We start from the raw sequence: 24,091 nt of genomic DNA, 5'->3' as shown, positions 1-24,091 counted from the left end.
GCTAGGCCTACCCACACAAGTGAGGTACCATTTTTATCAGGAGTCTTGGGGGAACATAGAATAGCAAAACAATTGTTATTGCCCCTTGTCTTTCTCTACAATTTTTCCTTCCAAATATAAGAGAGCGTGTAAAAAAGACGTCAATTTGAGAAATGCCCTGTAATTCACATGCTAGTATGGGCACCCCGGAATTCAGAGATGTGCAAATAACCACTGCTCCTCAACACCTTATCTTGTGCCCATTTTTGAAATACAAAGGTTCTCTTGATAGCTATTTTTTACTCTTTATATTTCACCAAATGAATTGCTGTATACCCGGTATAGAATGAAAACCCACTGCAGGGTGCAGCTCATTTATTGGCTCTGGGTACCTAGAGTTTTTGATGAACCTACAAGTCCTATATATCCCCACAACCGGAGGAGTCCAGCAGACGTAACGGTATATTGCTTTTAAAAATCTGACATTGCAGCAAAAAGTTACAGAGTAAAACGTAGAGAAAAATTGCAGTTTTTTTCACCTCAATTTAAAAAAAAAAATTCTGTTGTTATTTTCTGTAGGAAACCCTTGTAGGATCTACACAAATTACCCCTTTCTGAATTCAGAATTTTGTCTACTTTTCAGAAATGTTTCGGTTTCTGGGATCCAGAATCGGTTTCATGCCCATTTATGTCAATGACTGGAAGGAGGCTGAAAGCACAAAAAATCCTAAAATGGGGGATGTCCCAGTAAAATGCCAAAATTGGGTTGAAAAATGTGGTTTTCTGATTCAAGTCTGTTCCTGAAAGCTGGGAAGCTGGTGATTTTAGCACCGCAAACCCTTTGTTGATGCCATTTTCAGGGCAAAAACCACAAGCCTTCTTCTGCAGCCCCTTTTTCCAATTTTTGTGAAAAAAATGAAATTTTCACAGTATTTTGGCTAATTTCCTGGCCTCCTTCTGGGGAACCCACAAAGTCTGGGTACCTCTAGAATCCCTAGGATGTTGGAAAAAAAGGACGCACATTTGGCGTGGATAGCTTATGTGAACAAAAAGTTATGAGGGTCTAAGCGCAAACTGCCCCAAATAGCCAAAAAAAGGCTTGGCACAGGAGGGGGAAAAGGCCCGGCAGCGAATGGGTTAATGGGATTCCCGATCCCATGCAAGACAGCCGCATAGAGCCTCGATATTTCGGGAACAATCTTTGTGGAATATATATATATATATATATATATTTTTTTTTTTTTTTAAGGATGTCCCCAAACCTGGGCAGATTTTCTTATTTTATTTTTTATGTACGTTTACCCCGGGGTGGGGGGGAATCAAGCCCCCCAGGGTTTAAAAAAAAACAATTAAAAAAAGGTTAAATTGACAAGGGGTCGTCCATGAGCAGGGCTGACCCCCTGGAAATCACACAGCTACAAAAAAAAAAAAAAAACCAATATATATGTATAGACATACAAATATATATGGAGAGAGACTAAAGAGGGAGACAAATCTCTTGTGTGTATATATATATATATATATATGTACATATATCGAGATCACATTTGTTATTGCATGTGTGGTTTCCCTGAGGGGTGCCATCGACCCCAGGAAACCACACACACATATAAAAGTGATCTCTTTACATATATCCATAAAGTAGCGCAGAAGTTTATATGCCTGCTGCAAACAACAGATCTGTATTTTATTTATGTGAATTGCTAAGTGGATTAGTAAAGCCAGCTGTTACCTGTCCTTTAAAACAAATGAAATGTATGTGCAAGGGGGGCTATGGAGAGATGAAGGGCAAATTTGATAGGTGGCAGTGAGTAAATCCAAGGAGGAGGTCATGGCAGGGAAGCAGCAAAACAGCTTGTCGCACTGGGCGCCACCAGCGCTAAAGGTTGTGATAATGGGTATGTGTCAATGTAAAGTAATAGTGTGTCATTTTTTTTTTTCAGTGAATTCAGAGAACCTGCTGGAGGGAAGAAGCAAAGGTAAGGTGACTGATATTTACTGTCGGGCACATCACACACACAGACCCACTAGCAATTTTGTCACCATATCGGACACCTACCTAGGCTTATGTTTTAGAGGGACGATTTAGCCAATAGCAGAGATGGTGTCTCGTTGGATGACTACTGCTGAAGCTGTAACTCAGGTTTTCAGACAGTTCTGAGGCAGGATCACAGACTGAGACATCAGCTACTGAGACAGCATATGAGGGAGAGGACAATGGAGCAAAATCTGGGAGTGAGTCAGCGGAGTCCCATCAAAGACACCTCTTCCACTTATTCTGAGGGAAACGATGATCACAGTTGTGCTGTCCCTTCACCATCACAGCGTGTGCAGCGGGTCAGCAGTGAGTTACCCCAACCCACAGAGCAGGTGCGTGCAGCAACAAGCACATAGAATGCTCTCTTGGCAGCCCCCCAATTTAGTTCAGTCCCAAATTCCACATTTTGCTGGTGACTCTGGATGTAAAGTAGATACAGCCAACATTTTGACAATTGACTATGTCCATCTCTTTTTGGATGTTGACTTTATTCAGCAAATTGTGCAGCAAACAAATTTGCATTCCGAACTATTTCTGAGGGAGCTTGGAGTCACTCTAGGGCCCCGAAATAGGGCATGCCAGAGGACTCACACTTATCGGGTGTAGTTGAAGATATTTTTGGGCCTTACACTCAAAATAGGGTTAGTGCAGAAACCCACCTTGCAGTCCTGCTGGACTACTCGCACAGTTTAGGTAACCCCTATCATCTCACAGGGCAGTGACAGGGAAGACCCAAATTGTATTTGTGGAGACATCAAAATTATCTATCACAAACAACCTGGTTTTGTAAGACGGGCACTTGCGTTTTGGGTCCTGGGCTCGGCGGCCACATAGGGAAACCTGCCAAACCCGGACATTTCTGAAAACTAGACACCTGGGAGAGTGCACAGAGGTGTGGCTTATGTGGATTGCCCAAAGTTTTCTTACCCAGAATACCCTGCAAAGGTAAAACATTGAATAGAAACTCTATTTTTCCTCGCATTTCTGTCACACAGACTACAGGAATATGCAGGGATCCACAAAATGTTTATCATCCCGTGTTTCCCCACTTGTCCTAATAAAAATGCTAACCCACTTGTGTGCCTGTGCCTAGTGACTCCATCAGGAGTGGATCACTCTTGTATGATCCATTCCTGTCACAGGCAGTAAGCCCAAGCACACAAGTTGGAAAACGCTGGGTGGTAAGCAGTTTGTGGATCCCGGCATATTACTGTAGTTTATGTCACAGAAATGCAGTGAAAATGTGTGCTTTTATTCAATGCTTTACCTCTGCAGGGCAATCTGTGGAAAAAAACTTTAGGAAATCCTCATAAGCTATACCTCCCTGGACTCCCCTTGAAGTCTACTTTACATAAATATCTGGGTTTAATAGGTTTCTCTAAATGATTCTCTATCCCAGGACTAACTAGTACACACACCTTATTTATCATTATCACCACAATACAATTTGGGACCTTCCCTGTAGCGGATACATGGCCTACCCACATAAGTGAGGTAACATTTTTATCATGGGGAACTGATGGAATGCAGGGTGGAAGGAAGTTTGTGGCTCCCCTTCGATTCCAGAACTTTGCAGCACCGAAATGTGAGGAAAAAGTTTTTTTTTAGCTAAATTTGAGGTTTGCTGAGGATTCTGGGGAAGAAAACACTGGGGGATCCACGCAAGTCACACTTCCGTGGACTCACTCCCTCGGGTGTCTAGTTTTCAAAAATGTTTGGGTTTGGTAGGTTTCTCTAGATGGCTGCTGAGTCCTCAGGTGTCCCCCTTGCAAAAAATGTAGTTTTTTAATTACTCATTTTGATGTGTCCATGTTGTGTTTTGGACCTTTCCCTGTCATGGGCACTAGACCTACCCACACAAGTAAGGTACCATTTTTATCGGGAGGTGTGGTAAAATGCTGGATAGAAGGAAGTTTGTGGCTCCCCTCATATTCCACAATTTTGCAGCATCGAAATATGAGGAAAAAGTGTTTTTTAGCCATATTATGAGGTTTGCAAAGGATTCTGGGTAACAGAACCCAGTGAGAGCTCCACAAATCACCCCATCATGGATTCCCCTAGATTTCTAGTTTTAAAAAATGGACAGATTTGCTAGGTTTCCCTAGGTGCCAGATGAGCTAGAGGCCTAAATCCACAGCCAGGCACTTTGAAAAAAAACGGTCAGTTTTCATTAGAACAATATGATGTGTCCATGTTGTGTTTCGGGGCATTTCCTGTTGCGGGCACTAGGCCTACCCACACAAGTGAGGTATTATTTTTATCAGAAGACTTGGGGGAACGCTGGGTGGAAGGAAGTTTATGGCTCCCCTCAGATTTCAGAACTTTCCATCACCAAAATGTTAGTAAAACGTTTTTGTTTTTGCCAAACCTTGTGGTTTGCAAAGGATCCTGGGCAACAGAACCTGGTGAGAGCCCCACAAGTCACCCCATCCAGGATTCAGCTAGGTGTCTAGTTTTCAAAAATGTACAGGTTTTCTAGGTTTCCTTAGGTGCCGACTGAGCTAGAGGCCAACATCCACAGCTAGGCACTTTCCCAAAAACATTTCAGATTTCAATGTAAAAATGTGATTTGCCCATGTTGCATTTTGGGGCATTTCTTGTCATGACCACTAGGCCTACCCACACCAGTGAGGTACCATTTTTACCAGGAGACTTGGGGGAACATAGAATAGAAGAACAAGTGTTATTTTCCCTTGTATTTCACTACATTTTTTCTTTCCAAATGTAAGACAGTGTGTAAGAAATGACCTCTAATTCACATGCTAGCACGGGATCCCCTGACGTCCGAGATGTGCAAATAACCACTGCTTCTCAACACCCTATCTTGAGCCCACTTTGGAAATACAAAGGTTTCCTTGATACCTATTTTTTACTCTTTATATTTTACCAAATGAATTGCTGTATACCCGATATAAAATGAAAACCCACTGAAAGGTGCAGCTCATTCTGTGGCTCTGGGTACCTAGGTTTCTTGAAGAACAAACAAACCCTATGTATCCTTGCAACCAGAAGGGTCTAGCAGACACAATGGCATATTGCTTTTAAAAATCTGCCGTAGGTGGAAAAAGTTACAGAAGAAAAGGTGGACAGAAATGGCAGTTTTTTTCAACTCAATTTCAATATGTTTTTATTTCAGCTGTTATTTTCTGTAGGAAAACCTAAAAGGGCCTAAACAAATTACCCCTTGCTGAATTCAGAATTTTGTTTACTTTCCAGAAACGTTTAGCTGTCCAGGATCCACCATTGGTTTTACACCCATTTCTGTCACTAACTGGAAGGAGGCTGAAAGCCCAAAACATAGTAAAAATGGGGTATGTCCCAGTAAAATGCCCAAACTGTGTTGATAAATGTGGTTTTCTGATACAAGTCTGCCTGTTCCTGAAAGTTGGGAAGATGGTGACTTTAGCACTGCAAACCATTTGTTGATGCCATTGCAGGGAAAAAAAACTGTTGCTTTCTCCTGCAGCACTTTTATCCATTAAAAAAAATATATTTATATTTTGGCAAATTTTTTGGTCTCCTCCAGGGGAACGCACAAACTCTAGCTACCTTTAGAATCCCTAGGAGTTAGACCTGACAGCCTTAGGGTGGTCACCATTAACTTGTTGCCTGCCTCCCTCCACTTTTTGGACACTGTTTCTGCTGGTTTTAGGACTCTGTGCACTTTACCACTGCTAACCAGCTAACCACTGCTAAAGTGTATATGCTCTCCCCGTTAAAACATGGTGACATTGGATCATACTCAACTGTCTTATTTAATGTACTCATAAGCCCCTAGTAAAATGCACCATGTGTGCCCAGGGCCTGTAGATTAAATGTTACTATTGGGCCTGCAGCAGCACTGAAGCAGCCCCTTAACCATGCTTCTGGCCTGCCATTGCAATGCCTCGCTATGCAGTTTCACTGCCACTTTGACTTGGCATTTAAAAGTACTTGCCAAGCCTAAAACTGCCCTTTTTCTACATAGAAGTCACCTCTAAATTAGGCCCTAAGTAACGCATAGGACAGGGTGCTGTGTAGACAAAAGGCAGGACATGTACTTGTGTAGTTTATCTGTCCTGGTAGTGTAAAACTCCTAAATTTGTTTTGCACTGCCGTGAAGCCTGCTCCTTTCATAGGCTAACATTAGGGCTACCCTCATATACTGTTTGAGTAATAGCTTAGGATCTGAAAGGAGTAACAAGGTCATGTTTAGTTTGGCCAGAATGGTAATACAAAATCCTGCTGACTGGTGAAGTTGGATTTAATATTACTATTTTAGGAATTCCACTTTTAAAAAGTGAGCATTTCTCTGCACTTAAATCCTTCTGTGCCCTACAATCCAGGTCTGGCTAGGGTTAGTTGACAGCCCCCTTCGGCATTCACTCAGACAAATCCCAAACACAGGATGCTCAGTCACACGTGCATACATCTGCATATTGAATGGGTCTTCCTGGGCTGGGAGGACGGAGGGCCTGACACATATATGCCAAAGGCCAATAGCCTGCTCAAACACAATGGACTACCACACCCCCTACTGGGACCCTGGCAGACAGAATGGAACTGAAAGGGGACCTTGTGCATTTCTAAGCCACTCTTTGAAGTCTCCCCCACTTCAAAGGCATATTTGGGTATATAAACAGGGCCTCTGCCCCTACCAACTCAGACACTTCTCGACAATACACTCTTCTCACAGACACTTCCTGGAGAAGAACCTGAACCAGAACCTGCAACCTGCCAGGAAGAACTGCCTGGCTGCCCAAAGGACTCACCTGACTGCTTTTCTAAGAAGGACTGCAGCATTGCTGTTGTCCTGCTGCCTGCTTGGATAGAACTTGCCTTCTGTTCCCTGAAGTCTGAGGACCAAAAAGACTCCGGGCCAGATGTATGAACAGTTTTTGCACTCGCAAATGGTGCGAATCGCAAAAATCATCTGTTTGCGAGTGCAAAAACATGGTCTGCGATGCATGAAAGGCATTCTCAGACCAAAAATAAGAAATCGCAAAAATTGCTATTTTTTGCGTTGCGACCTGGTTTTGCGAGTCACATTTTGCGATTCGGTATTTCCAGTAGGAAATTTCGAGGCGCAAAACGCTATTCGCAAATTCCAAGTCGCAAATAGATGCATCAAAAAATCACAATTTGCGAATTTTCGCAGAATGGCATTTTGCACGTGCAAAATACCACTAAGTGAAACCAGGTGGTAACCAGGTGCAACCTATATAAAGAGGCCCAGAATGCCTCAGACTCTTTTCCACAATGGCTGCACTCTACGTCATGGCGAGGAGGATGAGGATCTTGGCAGGTTTGAGGAGAGGGAGGAGGAGACAGGAGCACATTTTCAGAGTGCGCATTACACTTTTTGACCAGACAGAGGAGGAAATATTTGAGAGGTATAGGTTGAACTCAGCATGATACTTGATCTCATAGCTGAGCTACAACCCATACTGCAGCGCAGAACACTAAGGACTCACAGCATGCCCACCCATGTGCAGGTATTATGCTCCCTACACCTACTTGCCTCAGGGAGCTATCAAGGGGTCATAGCAGCAGCTGGAGGGGTTTCAAAGAGTACCCTCTCCAGATTTTTCAATGTATTTATCAACGCCATGCTAAGCAAACTCCAACAGTACATCAGATTCCCCCACACCCCACAGGAAATACAGCAGACAAAAATAGAGTTTTACCAGATAGCACAGTTCCCCCACGTCCTAGGTGCCATAGATGGCACACATGTGGCAATCTGTCCACCATCAGCCACAGAGTATGTGTACCGAAACCGTAAATACCAACATTCCATGAATATTCCGACGATATGCAATGCCTCCTATATCATAACTGATCTCGTGGCCAGGTACCCACGGAGCACACATGATTCGTACATCTTTCGCCACAGCGGCATTCACACAAGACTGCTAGCTGGGGAGTTTGGTGAAGGATATCTACTAGGTAATGTCACTCTGTACACTGGTGCGTAGATGGCGAACCCATGTCAGTTGGCTCAGTTACTCATCACGACTTCTGTCCCTTCCAGGAGACAGTGCCTACACAGTGCGCACCTACATGATGACGCCCTACCTCAATCCCACAACACCAGCAGAACGGAGATACAATGCAGCACACAGGGCAACCCGCAACGTGGTGGAGCGCACATTTGGACTGCTGAAGAGTCGCTTCTGTTGCCTCCACAAAAGTGGAGGGCACTACAGTACAGTCCAGAGACCACATGTAGAATAGTGGCTACCTGTGCAATCTTGCACAATATAGCTACAACCAGGGGCACACCTATAGAAATCAGTGACACTGAATCAGATGAGGATGATGATCCCATACCACCTCTACAGCCAGCAGACAGGACCAGTGCAGCAGAGGGAAGGCAAAGGCATGCCGACATCACACACAACCATTTCAGACATGAGTATGAATAATAAAAATCCACTGACAACTGTACCTGTAGTGATATAAATGTATTACCTTACATCAGGTAATGAATGATTGAGAAATAAATGAAACAGGTGATGTTAGAAACGCAAATTAACTAATGAACAGGGTCACGCACTATTCCCTCATAGTGGTAACAGCAGTGTAATGGCGGCAAGAGTCACTTTCTTCTCACACGCACACCACTCGGGTGCCCAGTTAAGTCACTGGCACCTTGATTGTCACCTTCAGTGGCAGTGCTGTGCCTGGCACTGCGCCGTCTGGTGTCTGCTGCTGGTACGGCAACACTACTGAGGCTTGAACTGTCCTCAGTGTCCCCCAAGGCTACCTCACTGGGAGTGGCAGATCTCTGTCCCATTATGTGTTCAATCACATTTGTGATGTGAACTAGTCCCTGGACAACGTCCCTGCTGCTATGTGCAGCCTCCACTTGTGCCGCCACTGCGCGATGGGCGATTAGTGCAGTGGAATTAGGCATCCTGTTGGAGGACCTGCAGTAGCTGCCAAACATTGTCCGGAATCTGTGTTGCTGTCTGCGCCGGCTAACCCTTTCATGGTGCAGCTCCTCGCAGAGGTCACGGACAGCACTAGTGAGGTCCCTGGTGTCCTCTGAAGCCTCTACCTGTCCCTCACGCAGCTGTGAAATATTGCTATTTATTGTGTCCAGTTGGTGATGCAGGCCCATCATGTGTTGGTTGTGCACTCGCAGGTTCCGGTCTAAACTGAGGATCCGCTTATTTTGCAGGCGCTGCTGCTGTAACATAGCAGCCTCAAGGCCCCCGAATAAGGACGGACCCTCACCTGCCTCATGATGTTGCTGCTGGGACTCTGTTGCAATCCTGCATGGTGCTGGCTGACCCCTGCCCTCCAGAATCTGGCTGTGCCTGTCTGGTGCAGATGGTGTGCTTAGCCCTTCCAAGTGCTCATCCGAGTCGCCGCTGAACTCTGGCAGTGGTAGTGCCCTGGGCCTGCGGCGGACAGTGGACATGTGGAGGGACCCACTGGTGTTGGTGTCCGAGGGCTGATGGGTGTCCGTCTCTCCTACACATGGACTGTGTGTGGCTGCTGGGCCTGGCCCCACCTGCAACAACAATATGCAGTCTTTCAGTTCTGTATGTTACATTATCTGTCAGAAAATGGCAATAAAGGTACAGGTACTGCTCTACACGGTGTTGCATGTGTTGTATTACCTTGGGTGTCACTATACTTCATTACATTGTTATGCTACTGTCTGTACTAGTTTGTGGACTGCCACTTCCATAATGCATTGTTGTGCTGCTTCTAAGATGTGGACTGGACTACTTCACACACTGCTTCACATTACATGCTAATTCCTGAGGGGCTTTTGTGCATACACATATCGGGTTCCCAAACATCATTGCACTTACCTTGGCTGGTACTCGGTGTGCCGGAGGTGTTGATGTCTGTGACCCCAGTCACAGCTTCAGGGAGGAGTGTGGATTCCACCAGGTCCTCCAATGGTGTGGATGGTGCTTCTGGTGGTGGTCCGCCACCTGTACCCCTGGCCTCCGCAAGTCTCCTTGCCACCCTTTCCTTTGCACGGGAGCACAGGTCGTACCACCTTTTTTTTATTTCCTCTATGGAGCACTGTGCCACTCCAATGGCGCAGATTTTTGATTGAATGTCCAGCCATAATCTTCTCTTTTCACTCTCTGGAACCTGGAGTGAAGATTTCCCGAACAGGCGGTCATGGCTCCTCACCACCTCCTCAGTCAGGACCTCAACTCCTGTTCACTAAATTTAAGCTTGCACTTCCTTTCTGCCTTCTCCTGTGCTGGTCATGGGGTCTCCATTCTGGCTCACGTGTTTCTGCTCCTGCTGAGTGCTGCTCTGTGTGGCTGGGCTGCTCTCTCTCAGGATGCTGGTTTGGGTGTGGCACCTGAAACTGCCTGGGATGACTCATTTCCTGCTGGTGATGTCTTAAGGCTCCTCCAGGTGTGCATTCTTGAACTTTCTCGCAATTTGCGATTTTTTACCGAATTGCAAAAAAATCGCAAATTGCGAGAATGCAAATTGCGATTCGGTAAATGGGCCTCGCAAACCACAAATAGCGATTTTTAAGAAATCGCTAATTCCGAATCGCAATTTTGCTACATGGCCAATTGCGACTCGGAAATAGCGATTTCTTAAAAATCGCTATTTGCGATTCGCAAGCTCATGTTTTCATACATATGGCCCTTCATTCCTGCACGAAGAACTCCCTGTGCTGCGAAAATCGGCACACAGCCTGCATCGCGGTGAGAAAATCACTGCACGCCAAACCGGAAGAATCCAGCCTGACTTCACAAAGAGAAGATTGACGCAGCGCTATCGCAGCAACCAGAAATTCAGTGCACTGCCCACTGGGTCGACGCAAAGCCGAGTCAGAATGACCCCTACTAACTTCCTGAGAGGAATCGATGTGGCGACAGCCATGTGGTACAAATTTCCACGCGACACCCACTGGATCGACACAGCCTCTGTGACTTCAACCTGCAAGTGCCTGATTTCAACGCATCGTCCCCAGGGCGTCAGAAACCCCGCAACCCAAAGAGGATCCAAGTCCGAGCGCTGGAAATCGCAGCAAAGCCTTACCTGCGTAAAAAGTAAATGATGCATCACCATGTGCGGCCCGAGAAATCAACACACACCTCCCTGTTTTCCATGCTTCTCCTCCTCTGCGGATCCTTGCGGAGATTTTGAACGCACACCAGGTACTTTGTGCTTGCAAGAGACATTTGTTGCTTTTAAGAGACTAAAGACATTTTATATCATTTTGACAGTGATATTTTAACATATAATTATTGAATTGTAATTGTTTTTGACCTGCATCTTACCAGATAAATATTATATATTTTTATAAACACTGTGTGGTGTATTTGTTTGGTGTTCCACGGTGTTATTGCATGATTTATTGCACAAATACTTTACACATTGCCTTCTAAGTTAATCCTGACTGGTTAGTGCCAAGTTACCAGAGGTTGGGCACAGGATAATTTGGATTGTGTGTGACTTACTCTGCCTAGAGTGAGGGTGCTTGCTTGGACGGGGGTAACCTGACTGCCAACCAAAGCTCACAAAATAGCCAAAGAAGAGCTCAGCACCGGGGTGGGGGGGATAGGGGGATGAAGCTAATGGTTTAATGTACTGGAAGGTGTCCTCTCCTGCACATAAACAATCAGTCTCCTCAAAGCAGACATCTCTGCACTATGGTGCAAGGATGCCTGCATTGGCACATGCAGCTTACGTCATTCCAGCACAGGGGGAACCGCAGGGGTGAGACATATTTTTGTAAATAAGGTCCATCCCTGCATTTCAAATGTAGCACAACATAGCACTGCTATTTTTTGTGCAGCAGTACACTGCACCACTTTGTCATGAATCTAGGCCTAAGGTGCTAGGGAGATCTATGTGGAAAGGCCATCTATTTCCCTCACTGTGTGAACACACATGTGGTGGGAGCCGGACCTGAAACATTTTGAGGCTTGTTGATGTATGGCTGCATCATGTTGGAACACCACATCAAGGGTGGCATTATAGTTGTTCTACTGAGAACAAACATTGTAGTAATCCTATTGTGTACTACTTTCACGGTGTGTTGCAATCATTGGCAAGCATTGTGAGTGGCAGACAACAATCTTGATAGTAGATTTAGCAGGATGTGTTCCTTCCGGAAGATTTGCATTAAGACAGAAAAGAGGGACACCACTGCACCATGCAGGGAGTGTGGCAATGTTGGTAAGGTCCCTCATATTTTTAGGAATTACCAAGGTTAGTATAGAGATGCTTTGACCATCTGTGAGAAACACACTGTTAGAAAATGGGTTATTGGTAGGGCAGGTAGGTACCTACACCTAGCAACAAGCCACTAACCTCCACATAGGTACAGTTAGGTCTCAGTAAATTAATCCCAGCTCAACCCTTGGTAGCTTGGCATCGAGCGTCAAGGCTTAACTTAGGAGACAAAGTGTAAAGCATTCAAATATCACAAAACAGTAATTAAATAAAACACAGGAAACAGTTTAAAAATCCAAAACCAATTTATAAAAATAGTTTATATTTTTATCTTTAAAATGACACAAAAACGATTAAAATCGGTTCGGGGGAACCGGAGATATGAATTTTTAAAGAATTATTACTTTTCTAGCGCTTAGAAACAAAAAGCGCCAATCGGGCCATCTGGTTGCACCTCGACCGGGGCAAAGTCAAACTTTCAGGCCGACCGCGATGGAGCCCTGCTCGGCTACAGGTCGCGGGAGGCCTCGGTTAAAAAGTTACCTTCTGACTTAGTCTTTATTTTGAAGTTTTTCTTCACCGGGACGAACCTGCCAGTTGAATCCGACCTCCTCGCGATGTGGGTTTCCTCGGTGGAGACTTTTACCTTCGGACTTAGTCGTTTTTTCGAGATGAAAATCCTTCGACCAGGGTAAACCTGGATCTTGATCCGACGTCCATGGAGCCCTTCTCGGATACGATGGCTGGGAGGTCCCGGTCAACTTTTTACGTTCGGACTTAGTCTCTTTTTTGGATGTTTTTCTTTACTGGGACGAACCACGAAGTCAGGCCGGGTCGCGGTTGAGGCAAGCCGGCTAGAATTTCCGCGGCGGGTCGGTCCCTCTCTGGAGCTTTTTTCCAAAAATTCTCAAATCTTTTCCAAACTTCTGGGGCTTCACCCAGATGTTCTTTTAAGGTTCTTTTGGGGTCCACAGCTCACCCCAAGGGTCCAGAAGTTCTGTGATGGTCCTTGGGGGGTGCGGACTTCAACTCCCAGAATGCACCTGGCGCAAACTCCTTTTTGGCCACTGGACAGTGGTCAGCTGGTCGCTTTCTTCAGGAGTTGGTGCAGGGGACTCTGGTTTAGCAATTTTTCACCTGTAGCAAACAGGGAGTCCCTCCTTGAACCAGTTGAAGCCAGGCAAAGTCCTTCTGGTGGTGAAGCCCAAGTGTGCAGCTGGTGCAGTCCTTCTGAGTGCAGGGTCCAGGTGCAGGCCAGGGGTCCAGCAGGGCAGTCCTTCTTCTTCTTTAGTTCCTTTCTTGTTGAATTCTGGAGGGGATCTGAGGTGTGGGGGCAGGTCTGCCAGTTTTATCCTTGCTCCTGGGTGAAAAGCAGGGGGGTCCTGGTCCTCCAATCAGGTACAGGGTCGTCCCCCTGTGATGACCACTTCCTGGGAAGTGTGGCAAAAATCCATCCCAAAAGGCAACAGTCTCTAAAAATCCAACATGTCTGAATCTGATTTTTGGAGCTTACATCTGGCTGAGCCCACCCACTGGTGTGGCTAAAAATCATAAACACACCCCTCTCCTGCCCTCTCCTAATCTAATCAAGGGGGCACCTAGCTGTCTGGGGTTGCAGGATGTGGGGGTGTTGCTGGGTGCTCCAGATGTCCTTCTCTGCCTTTGAAGACCAGTTTGGCAGCCCTCCCCCTTCCTGCCTCACCATCTGCTGAGGGGAGATTCTCTCCCCCAAGCACATTCCTTTGTGTGAAGCCTGGCCACTTCACACCTCATCAAGGCAGCCTGGCAGAAGCTGCTGCAGGCTGGCCAATCAGAGCACAGCAGCAAAAACAATGCAGAGCTGAAATTGGCAACTTTTTAGGTAAAGTCTAAACTTTTTACCTGAACTAGTTATATTAAATTCAACAACTGGAAGTTGTAGGATTTATTACAACAATTAATTTGATACCAAATTCTTGGTATGCAACATTTAAGGAGACTTTAAAATTTAAAATAAAGTCTGCCCATTCTAGCCTATGAAGGCCATTTACTTCAATGAGGGAAAAACGAATTTGGCTGTTTTTACCTCACCAGGGCTTATAAATCTATTTTTATAAAGTCCCTGCTTATAGTTACATGGCACCCAGCCCTAGGGGCACATAGGGCACACCTTAGGGGTGACTTATATGTAAAAATAAGGTAGTTTAAGACTTTGGAAGTACCTTTAATTCCAAAGTCGAATTTGCTTATAACTTTAATTTAAAAGCAGCCAGCAAGGCAGGCTTGCTTTTAAAATGACACTGGGCACCTCAGCAATGCACCTAGGTGTGCACCACCTATGCTGTGGTCCCTAAACCTACATGCCCTACCATATACTAGGGACTTATAGGTAGGTTAACTTAGCCACTTATAATTAGCCTAATTTGCATATCCATTTTAAACAGAGCACAGGCCCTGGGACTGGTTAGCAGTACCCAGGGCACCTTTAAAGTCAGGAAAACACCAGCAAAAAGTGGAAAATGGGGGCTAAAAGTTATGGGGCGTCTGCAATCAGCCCTGTTTTCTCACACAACCCCCCCCCAACCCACACGCCCAGGAGACTCAGCCCAACCCTGGGAGAGTCTTCCTGGCTTGTTAGGCGAGGAAGACAGTGAAGAAAACTGGCTGTCCCTTTGCAGGGCCTACTCTGCCTTATATCCTCCTGTCAGGGTCACTCCCTATGGGTAGTGAAGCCATCCCAACAGTAAAAGGACCCAACACAAACTGAAACTTTCCTCTAGGGGGGTCTTCCTCCTTTCTCTCTGCCAACTTGGGTAGTGAGGTGCCCACCTCCCCTACTCCAAACTTTGCTAGGGCAACACCTAGCTTACCCAAAGAGGTCACCCAACACTTGAGCAACCCCACCATGACCAATAGGGTCAGGGGGCCTACTTTGCTCTTGGCCCTGGGGTCTGCCTCCCAGGCCAAGTACAGTGCTGCCAGGAAGGCTAGCACCCAGCAGAGGCTACTGACAGCTGTCAGTACCCAGAACCACACCCTAAGCTCTCCACTGACAGGTGGCTGAGCTGCTTTAGGGGCATCTTTGGGGTCCTTGCACCCCTCTTGCTGTCTAGAGTGGGGGGCTACCACCTCCTGTGGCAGACACCCTCCTTCCACTCTCCCTTCTGTCAGTGCAGGGGCAACACCTTGCATCTGGACAGCTGCCTGACTACTCAGGACTACCTTGGGGTCAGGTGAGGCCTCACCAGTGTCAACTCTGGGCTCCCCCCTTACTGGGGCAGAAGGCCCTTGGCTCCCTGGAACTCTCTTTAAGAGTGGCCTACCCTTCCTTTTCTTCTTTCCTTTTCTTGGGGACCCCTGTCTCCTAACTGTAGGGACTGACTCCCCAGGACTTTGGGTTGGGGGGGCGCCCTGGGCGACCACCCCATCTGTGACCAGACTCACCTCTGGGAGGTCATTGCCCAGGATACAATCTAGGGGAAGGACAGCATTGACTACCACCCTAATCCAGTCAAGGATACCCTCCCTCTCTAGGGGCACTATGGCTACAGGTTTGGAGGTGACCTCCCCTGTGGCTATCCTGACTTTCTTTGTCTTTCCTGGGACATACATGTCTGGGGTCACTAACCGGTCACTCACTATAGTGTGACTGGCACAGGTGTCTTTCAGGCCAGTGGTAGGGATCCCATTCACTTGAATGTGGTGGAAGTGCCTACTCCCGCCCTCAGGGATCACCAGCTTACCATCTGGTCCTGTCTCCCAGCTCAATGCTAGGAGGACTTCATCATCTGAGGAATCCTCCTCTATGGCTACACTGGACAGCCCAGTGCTAACCACCTTCTTTGGACAGGCTGCATCTCCTCTGAAGTGACCTGTCTGCTGACAGTCAAAGCAAGCCCTGCTGTCCAAGAGCTTTTTTAACCCTGGGTCTAACTGTGTCTGCTGGTCAGAGTGGGAGTGGGATTTACTCTCCTCCTTCTTAGGGTTCTGGGGTACAGAGGGAGTCTCTGTGGTGGGCTTACCACCTCCCTCCTTAGGTTTTTGGGGACCTGTCCCCCCCTTCTTGGAGTCTCCCCCCTGGGACTTGACAACCACCCTGGTTCTCAACCACTCATCAGCTGCCTCCCCTAGCTCTCTAGGGTTGGTCTGCTTAGAGTCCACTAGATGCTGGCGTAACCTTTCTTGGGTACAATTGGTCCAGATGTGCTCTCTCATGATCAGATTGTATAACCCCTCATAAGTATCTACTTTGTTACCAATAATCCAGCCCTCTAGTGCCTTTAGTGAAATGTCCACAAAGTCAACCCAAGACTGGGTACTGACCTTCTGGGTGTTCCTGAACTTCATTCTATATTGCTCTGGGGTCAGACCAAACTTCTTGGCTAAGCACCTCTTCATACTAGGGTATGAATCTGCCTCCTCCCCCCTTAAGGTCAGAAGCCTATCTCTCCCTGAGTTGGGGACCAACTCCCACAAAAGGGAACCCCAGTATTGAGGCCTAACCCTTCTCATTTGGAGTGCCCTGTCAAAGGCCCCCAGCCACTTATCTATGTCATCCCCCTCTACATAAGCAGGAACTACCCCCTTGGGTAATCTGGGGCAAACTCCCCCACCCATGGACACCTCAGCTTCTTTATCGCTGCTTCCATCTCTTTTCTCTTTGTATGCCCACTTTTTCTTTTCTAGGGCCAGCTTCTCTGCTTCCAAAGCTATGTATGCTAGCTGGGCCTCCAGCTCTCTTTCTCTGATGGATGGGTTCTCTCCTCCTGAAAGGACCCCCTTCCCACCACTAGCTTTGGATCTGCCCCTAGTGACTGTATTTACTGAGGACCGTTCTTCCTCATCCTCACTTGGGCTCAGATGCCTTCCCTCCCCTGAGTGGTTAGAGCTTGCATCCTCCCTTCTTTCTCCCTCCTCTGGAGCTTCTTCTGACTCTACCTCTTGGGCCTCAGCCCATGCTGTCAGGGATGTGATCAGGATTTGCTTCCTGAGATCAGTGGTTGCAGGCAACCCTCTTTCAATCCACAACCCCCTAAGCTGGACTACTGTCAGTGTGGGTAGGCTAGCCAGATCAAGCTCCATGGTTCCCTAGTTTTGTGTCAACAAAAACTTTTTGCAAAAATTTGAAACAAAAATTTAGAAAAATTACAAAAATTCAATAATTGAAATTAATCCAAATTAAAAATTAAAAACAATTTTTGCACTAGGACAATTTAAAGGATTTTTAATTTGTTTTACCTAAAACTGTAACGTGATATTGAACACAAGTACAGGATCCCGTCGCTGCTTCCAATTATGTTGGAAAATGGGTTATTGGTAGGGCAGGTAGGTACCTACACCTAGCAACAAGCCACTAACCTCCACATAGGTACAGTTAGGTCTCAGTAAATTAATCCCAGCTCAACCCTTGGTAGCTTGGCATCGAGCGTCAAGGCTTAACTTAGGAGACAAAGTGTAAAGCATTCAAATATCACAAAACAGTAATTAAGTAAAACACAGGAAACAGTTTAAAAATCCAAAACCAATTTATAAAAATAGTTTATATTTTTATCTTTAAAATGACACAAAAACGATTAAAATCGGTTCAGGGGAACCGGAGATATGAATTTTTAAAGAATTATTACTTTTCTAGCGCTTAGAAACAAAAAGCGCCAATCGGGCCATCTGGTTGCACCTCGACCGGGGCAAAGTCAAACTTTCAGGCCGACCGCGATGGAGCCCTGCTCGGCTACAGGTCACGGGAGGCCTTGGTTAAAAAGTTACCTTCTGACTTAGGGGGTGATTCTGATTCTGGCGGGCGGCGGAGGCCGCCCGCCAGAATTCCGCCCCCATTATACCGCTCCGCGGTCAGAAGACCGCGGAGGGTATTATGAGTTTTTCCCTGGGCTGGCGGGCGGTCTCCAAAAGACCGCCCGCCAGCCCAGGGAAAAACTCCCTTCCCACGAGGATGCCGGCTCGTAATCGAGCCGGCGGAGTGGGAAGGTGCGACGGGTGCAGTGGCACCCGTCGCGTATTTCAGTGTCTGCAAGGCAGACACTGAAATACTTTGCGGGGCCCTCTTACGGGGGCCCCTGCCGTGCCCATGCCATTGGCATGGGCACGGCAGGGGCCCCCAGGGGCCCCGCGACCCCCCCTACCGCTATCCTGTTCATGGCGGCTTTCCCGCCATGAACAGGATGGCGGTAGGGGGGGTCAGAATCCTCATGGTGGCGGAGCGCGCTCCGCCGCCATGAAGGATTCCCCCGAGCAGCGGAAAGTCGGCGGGAGCCCGCCGACTTGCCGCTTCTGACCGCGGCTGAACCGCCGCGGTCAGAATGCTCGTGGGAGCACCGCCAGCCTGTTGGCGGTGCTCCCGTGGTCGGTGGCCCTGGCGGCCACCGGCCGCCAGGGTCAGAATGACCCCCTTAGTCTTTATTTTGAAGTTTTTCTTCACCGGGACGAACCTGCCAGTTGAATCCGACCTCCTGGAGCCCTTGTCCGGATACGCGATGTGGGTTTCCTCGGTGGAGACTTTTACCTTCAGACTTAGTCGTTTTTTCGAGATGAAAATCCTTCGACCGGGGTAAACCTGGATCTTGATCCGACGTCCATGGAGCCCTTCTCGGATACGATGGCTGGGAGGTCCTGGTCAACTTTTTACGTTCGGACTTAGTCTCTTTTTTGGATGTTTTTCTTTACCGGGACGAACCACGAAGTCAGGCCGGGTCGCGGTTGAGGCAAGCCGGCTAGAATTTCCGCGGCGGGTCGGTCCCTCTCTGGAGCTTTTTTCCAAAAATTCTCAAATCTTTTCCAAACTTCTGGGGCTTCACCCAGATGTTCTTTTAAGGTTCTTTTGGGGTCCACAGCTCACCCCAAGGGTCAAGAAGTTCTGTGATGGTCCTTGGGGGGTGCGGACTTCAACTCCCAGAATGCACCTGGCGCAAACTCCTTTTTGGCCACTGGACAGTGGTCAGCTGGTCGCTTTCTTCAGGAGTTGGTGCAGGGGACTCTGGTTTAGCAATTTTTCACCTGTAGCAAACAGGGAGTCCCTCCTTGAACCAGTTGAAGCCAGGCAAAGTCCTTCTTGTGGTGAAGCCCAAGTGTGCAGCTGGTGCAGTCCTTCTGAGTGCAGGGTCCAGGTGCAGGCCAGGGGTCCAGCAGGGCAGTCCTTCTACTTCTTTAGTTCCTTTCTTGTTGAATTCTGGAGGGGATCTGAGGTGTGGGGGCAGGTCTGCCAGTTTTATCCTTGCTCCTGGGTGAAAAGCAGGGGGGTCCTGGTCCTCCAATCAGGTAGGGTCGTCCCCCTGTGATGACCACTTCCTGGGAAGTGTGGCAAAAATCCATCCCAAAAGGCAACAGTCTCTAAAAATCCAACATGTCTGAATCTGATTTTTGGAGCTTACATCTGGCTGAGCCCACCCACTGGTGTGGCTAAAAATCATAAACACACCCCTCTCCTGCCCTCTCCTAATCTAATCAAGGGGGCACCTAGCTGTCTGGGGTTGGAGGATGTGGGGGTGTTGCTGGGTGCTCCAGATGTCCTTCTCTGCCTTTGAAGACCAGTTTGGCAGCCCTCCCCCTTCCTGCCTCACCATCTGCTGAGGGGAGATTCTCTCCCCCAAGCACATTCCTTTGTGTGAAGCCTGGCCACTTCACACCTCATCAAGGCAGCCTGGCAGAAGCTGCTGCAGGCTGGCCAATCAGAGCACAGCAGCAAAAACAATGCAGAGCTGAAATTGGCAACTTTTTAGGTAAAGTCTAAACTTTTTACCTGAACTAGTTATATTAAATCCAACAACTGGAAGTTGTAGGATTTATTACAACAATTAATTTGATACCAAATTCTTGGTATGCAACATTTAAGGAGACTTTAAAATTTAAAATAAAGTCTGCCCATTCTAGCCTATGAAGGCCATTTACTTCAATGAGGGAAAAACAAATTTGGCTGTTTTTACCTCACCAGGGCTTATAAATCTATTTTTATAAAGTCCCTGCTTATAGTTACATAGCACCCAGCCCTAGGGGCACATAGGGCACACCTTAGGGGTGACTTATATGTAAAAATAAGGTAGTTTAAGACTTTGGAAGTACCTTTAATTCCAAAGTCGAATTTGCATATAACTTTAATTTAAAAGCAGCCAGCAAGGCAGGCTTGCTTTTAAAATGACACTGGGCACCTCAGCAATGCACCTAGGTGTGCACCACCTATGCTGTGGTCCCTAAACCTACATGCCCTACCATATACTAGGGACTTATAGGTAGGTTAACTTAGCCACTTATAATTAGCCTAATTTGCATATCCATTTTACACAGAGCACAGGCCCTGGGACTGGTTAGCAGTACCCAGGGCACCTTTAAAGTCAGGAAAACACCAGCAAAAAGTGGAAAATGGGGGCAAAAAGTTATGGGGCCTCTGCAATCAGCCCTGTTTTCTCACACACACATTCCTGGACATTTCAATTGATGCTCCACAGTGGAGCAAGCATAGTTGTTGCACTGCATGTTTCTTCTTCAATGGGTATATATGTGACAGTATATCCAGACACAGACATCATACTGCTGTACTCAAGCATCTAAAATTTCTGACCTTTACTTAAGTGGTGGACAGTGAAAAGACATACTTAACATGCCAAGGTGAAGCACCTTGCATTCCTTATCCTAGCGTATTTTCCATGTGCTCGTTTCAAACCTGACAATGCATGTAATAGGCATTCCACGTGTATATTTGTGATATTTCCATACAACACATGTGTGACCCATTCAGCTTTTGAGGCCTTTGAGAAGGTCAGCACATCTGCATTAGGTTTATTGTGGTCAAATAACTCAGGGTGGTGTGGGAGTGACAAGTAGGTGTGTAGAAAGTATGTAATTGTAAGGGATGTAGTTGTTTATTATGAGTTGTATTGTACATCACACATAGGGTAACCTTCCAAGGTATTTGGTGCATTGATCCCACAGCAACATTTTCCTTTCAGGACCATTTCCCCCGCTACTGACACCATGGAAGCAGGTCATTTACATTCCTGTTCACCATGGTGGACATTCTCACAGTAGTCTGATGAGTTTTGGCACAATTTTGGTGCTTTACTGCATTGCCACCATAAATGATGGCACTAGTGCAGCAAAGCACAAGGAAGTCCATTGCTTACAATACTTGTGTCACTTTGTCATCTGGCTTTAGCAGGCCTCACACATGTGGTAATTAGATGGAACAGTGCAGACTTTATGGATTGTCAGCCCCATAAGTTCTTCCCTCCCTGCATAAGTGATATTTCCTTGCATAAACATATCTGCAACAGGCATATATTGGTGCAAGGATGTACAATGTGGATCAATGCATGCATTGTGTGACTTTGTTAATGTGGCAGAAGGGAAATGGGTAGCTTGGATCCACATTGGCAATAATGTATTTGATGGTAAAGTTGCATTACAGGCTTGTGACATTGGGCCCATAGTGCGACATTGATGCCACTCGTGGCTGATCTTACTCATGAAGATGTCCCTTTGTGCACAACACCAACCATTCCCACAGCACAGGCAGCCCTGTTACATGGTGAAATGGGAGCTACTCATACAGCTGCACAAATGATAATCACAGACATGCCCCATATGTTGTATATTTTCACTTTTGTGCCCATTCCCAAATGGTGCATGGAGATTTGTGAGAGTTGTTTTTGGGCCACCCTGTGCAACTAGCGTAGGACATGTTACACACTGAGGGAAATACTTGTTTTGCACTGAATTTGCATCATTTCTTTTTACGCAAATTTGGTGCAAAACTAATTCCATATTTATACTTTGGTGCTAGACCCATCTAGAGCTAAATTTATGGAGTTAAAGTAATTTTTGGGATGTGGAAACCTACTTTCCGTCAATGAGATGCAAAGTAGGCATTCCCATGCAAAAAATGACTCTATGCCTTAGTGCCATATTTATCTCCCGGGGTAAAATCACGCACAGGGGAGGAGGTGTCAAATAATGGTGCAAAGCTTGCTTTGCACCATTATTTAACGCCTGGGTCCGGGCAGGGGACCTGTGGGTCTATTTCCATGGCGGAACACCATGGAATAAGCCCACAGGTGCCCTCCCCGGGCCCCAGGGACACCCCCACCCACACCAGATGGACAGCAGAGGATGGGGGACTCCATCCCAGGTGAGTATACATAAATACAGGTAAGTATTCTTTTTTATTTTTTAAGAGCCATTAGGGGCCCTGAAGTGGGCCACCCTACATGGCACTGGGTGCAATGGCCATGCCCAGGGGACCCTGGTCCCCTGTGCTGGCCTTTGGGGTGGTGGGCATGACTCTTATCTTTTCTAAGACAGGAGTCATGTGGCATGGATTGTTTTGTGCCAGAAAATGATGCTAGGCTCGTTAGAGTCATTTCTTTTTTACTCTAACCTGCCTAACGTCATTTTTTGGTGCAAAACCATCTTGCTCCGTACCACCAGCTCCACCCGGCTAACATCATTTTGTTTTTCATACTAGTCTAGCCTTTGCACCATCTTGCACCATTCCATAAATATGGTGCCCAGCTGGTGCTTAGAAATGGTGCCGGCTGGTGCTAAAGTTTTTGGTGCAAAATGAAAAGTATAAATCAGGGCCTGAGTGTTACACAGGTGTGGGTGCATCAGCAGAGTTGTGCCATTGTTTCCCAGGTTTCAGGGAAAATGACAGAGTGCAATGTTGCGCCACATTTGGCAGTGCCACACTCCATCATTTTTAAAACATTTGGTTGCACCATTTCAAAGCGTTTATGGCACAGCCCCTGCATCAGTGCAATATTTGCTGCCAAGCACCAACACACACAACCTTGCGCCATGGAGCAAGGATGGCTGCATTGTGGGGGGATACATTTTGGGCATGAATGGACACCTTCCTGCACAAAATGTAATCTTTTTGGGCCATTTGCACTTTCTGTGTGGTGCAGGTTGCAGCACACATAGGAAGAGCAATAACACAAGGAGGAAGGAAAGCATTTGTCCTTGTTACGCCATTCTAACACCACCCCTGGGGTGTAGTTGGATTTAGCCGCAGCCTCAGATTTACATTTGGTCTTAAATCTGGGGGAACAAAAATATGCAATGGCTATTGTTGTGGCACAGCCACACTGATTGCACGTACCTTCCAGGCAAAGTGCTGTGTGTGAAGGGGCCATGTTTAAAAGGTAGTGGTAAGCCGAAAAAAGTGGCTTAACACCGCTTTGTGAATATGGCAGAGTGCATAGCACCACCAGAACATCACTAAAAGTGAGGCTCCGATGGCGATAGAGCCTTTTGATTCTGGCACTATGGGGGTCATTCTGACCCTGGCGGCCAGTGACCGCCAGGGTCACCGACCACGGGAGAACCGCCAACAGGCTGGCGGTGCTCCCGAGGGCATTCTGACGGTCAGAAAGGGTAAACTGGCGGTCTCCCGCCGGTTTACCGCTGCCCCATTGAATCCTCCATGCGGCGGAGCACGCTCCGCCGCCATGGGGATTCAGACACCCCCTACCGCCATCCTGTTCATGGCGGGAAACCCGCCATGAACAGGATGGCGGTAGGTGGTGCCGCGGGGCCCCCGTAAGAGGGCCCCGCAAAGTATTTCAGTGTCTGCTTTGCAGACACTGAAATACGCGACGGGTGCAACTGCACCCGTCGCACCCCTGCAACTACGCCGGCTCAATTCTGAGCCGGCGTCCTCGTTGCAGGGGCATTTCAGCTGGGCCGGCGGGCGCTCTTTCGGAGAGCGCCCGCCGGCCCAGCCGAAATGTTTAAATGACCGCCGCGGTCTTTTGACCGCGGTGCGGTCATTTCACGGCGGTACCTTGGCGGACGGCCTCCGCCGTCCGCCAAGGTTAAAATCACCCCCTATGTGTCCCGATGTGACTCTTTTGCATGCATTCAGTATGTCCTATGTCCCCTTCTGCCATTTGTAAATTTCTAGATAGTCCCCCATGGTAACATACCATGCATTTG

The sequence above is a fragment of the Pleurodeles waltl genome, chromosome 8, assembly GCF_031143425.1.
Source record: "Pleurodeles waltl isolate 20211129_DDA chromosome 8, aPleWal1.hap1.20221129, whole genome shotgun sequence".
NCBI classification, from domain to species: Eukaryota; Metazoa; Chordata; class Amphibia; order Caudata; family Salamandridae; genus Pleurodeles; species Pleurodeles waltl.
The sequence above is the reverse complement of the archived record's forward strand: the minus strand, read 5'-3'. Positions refer to the sequence as shown.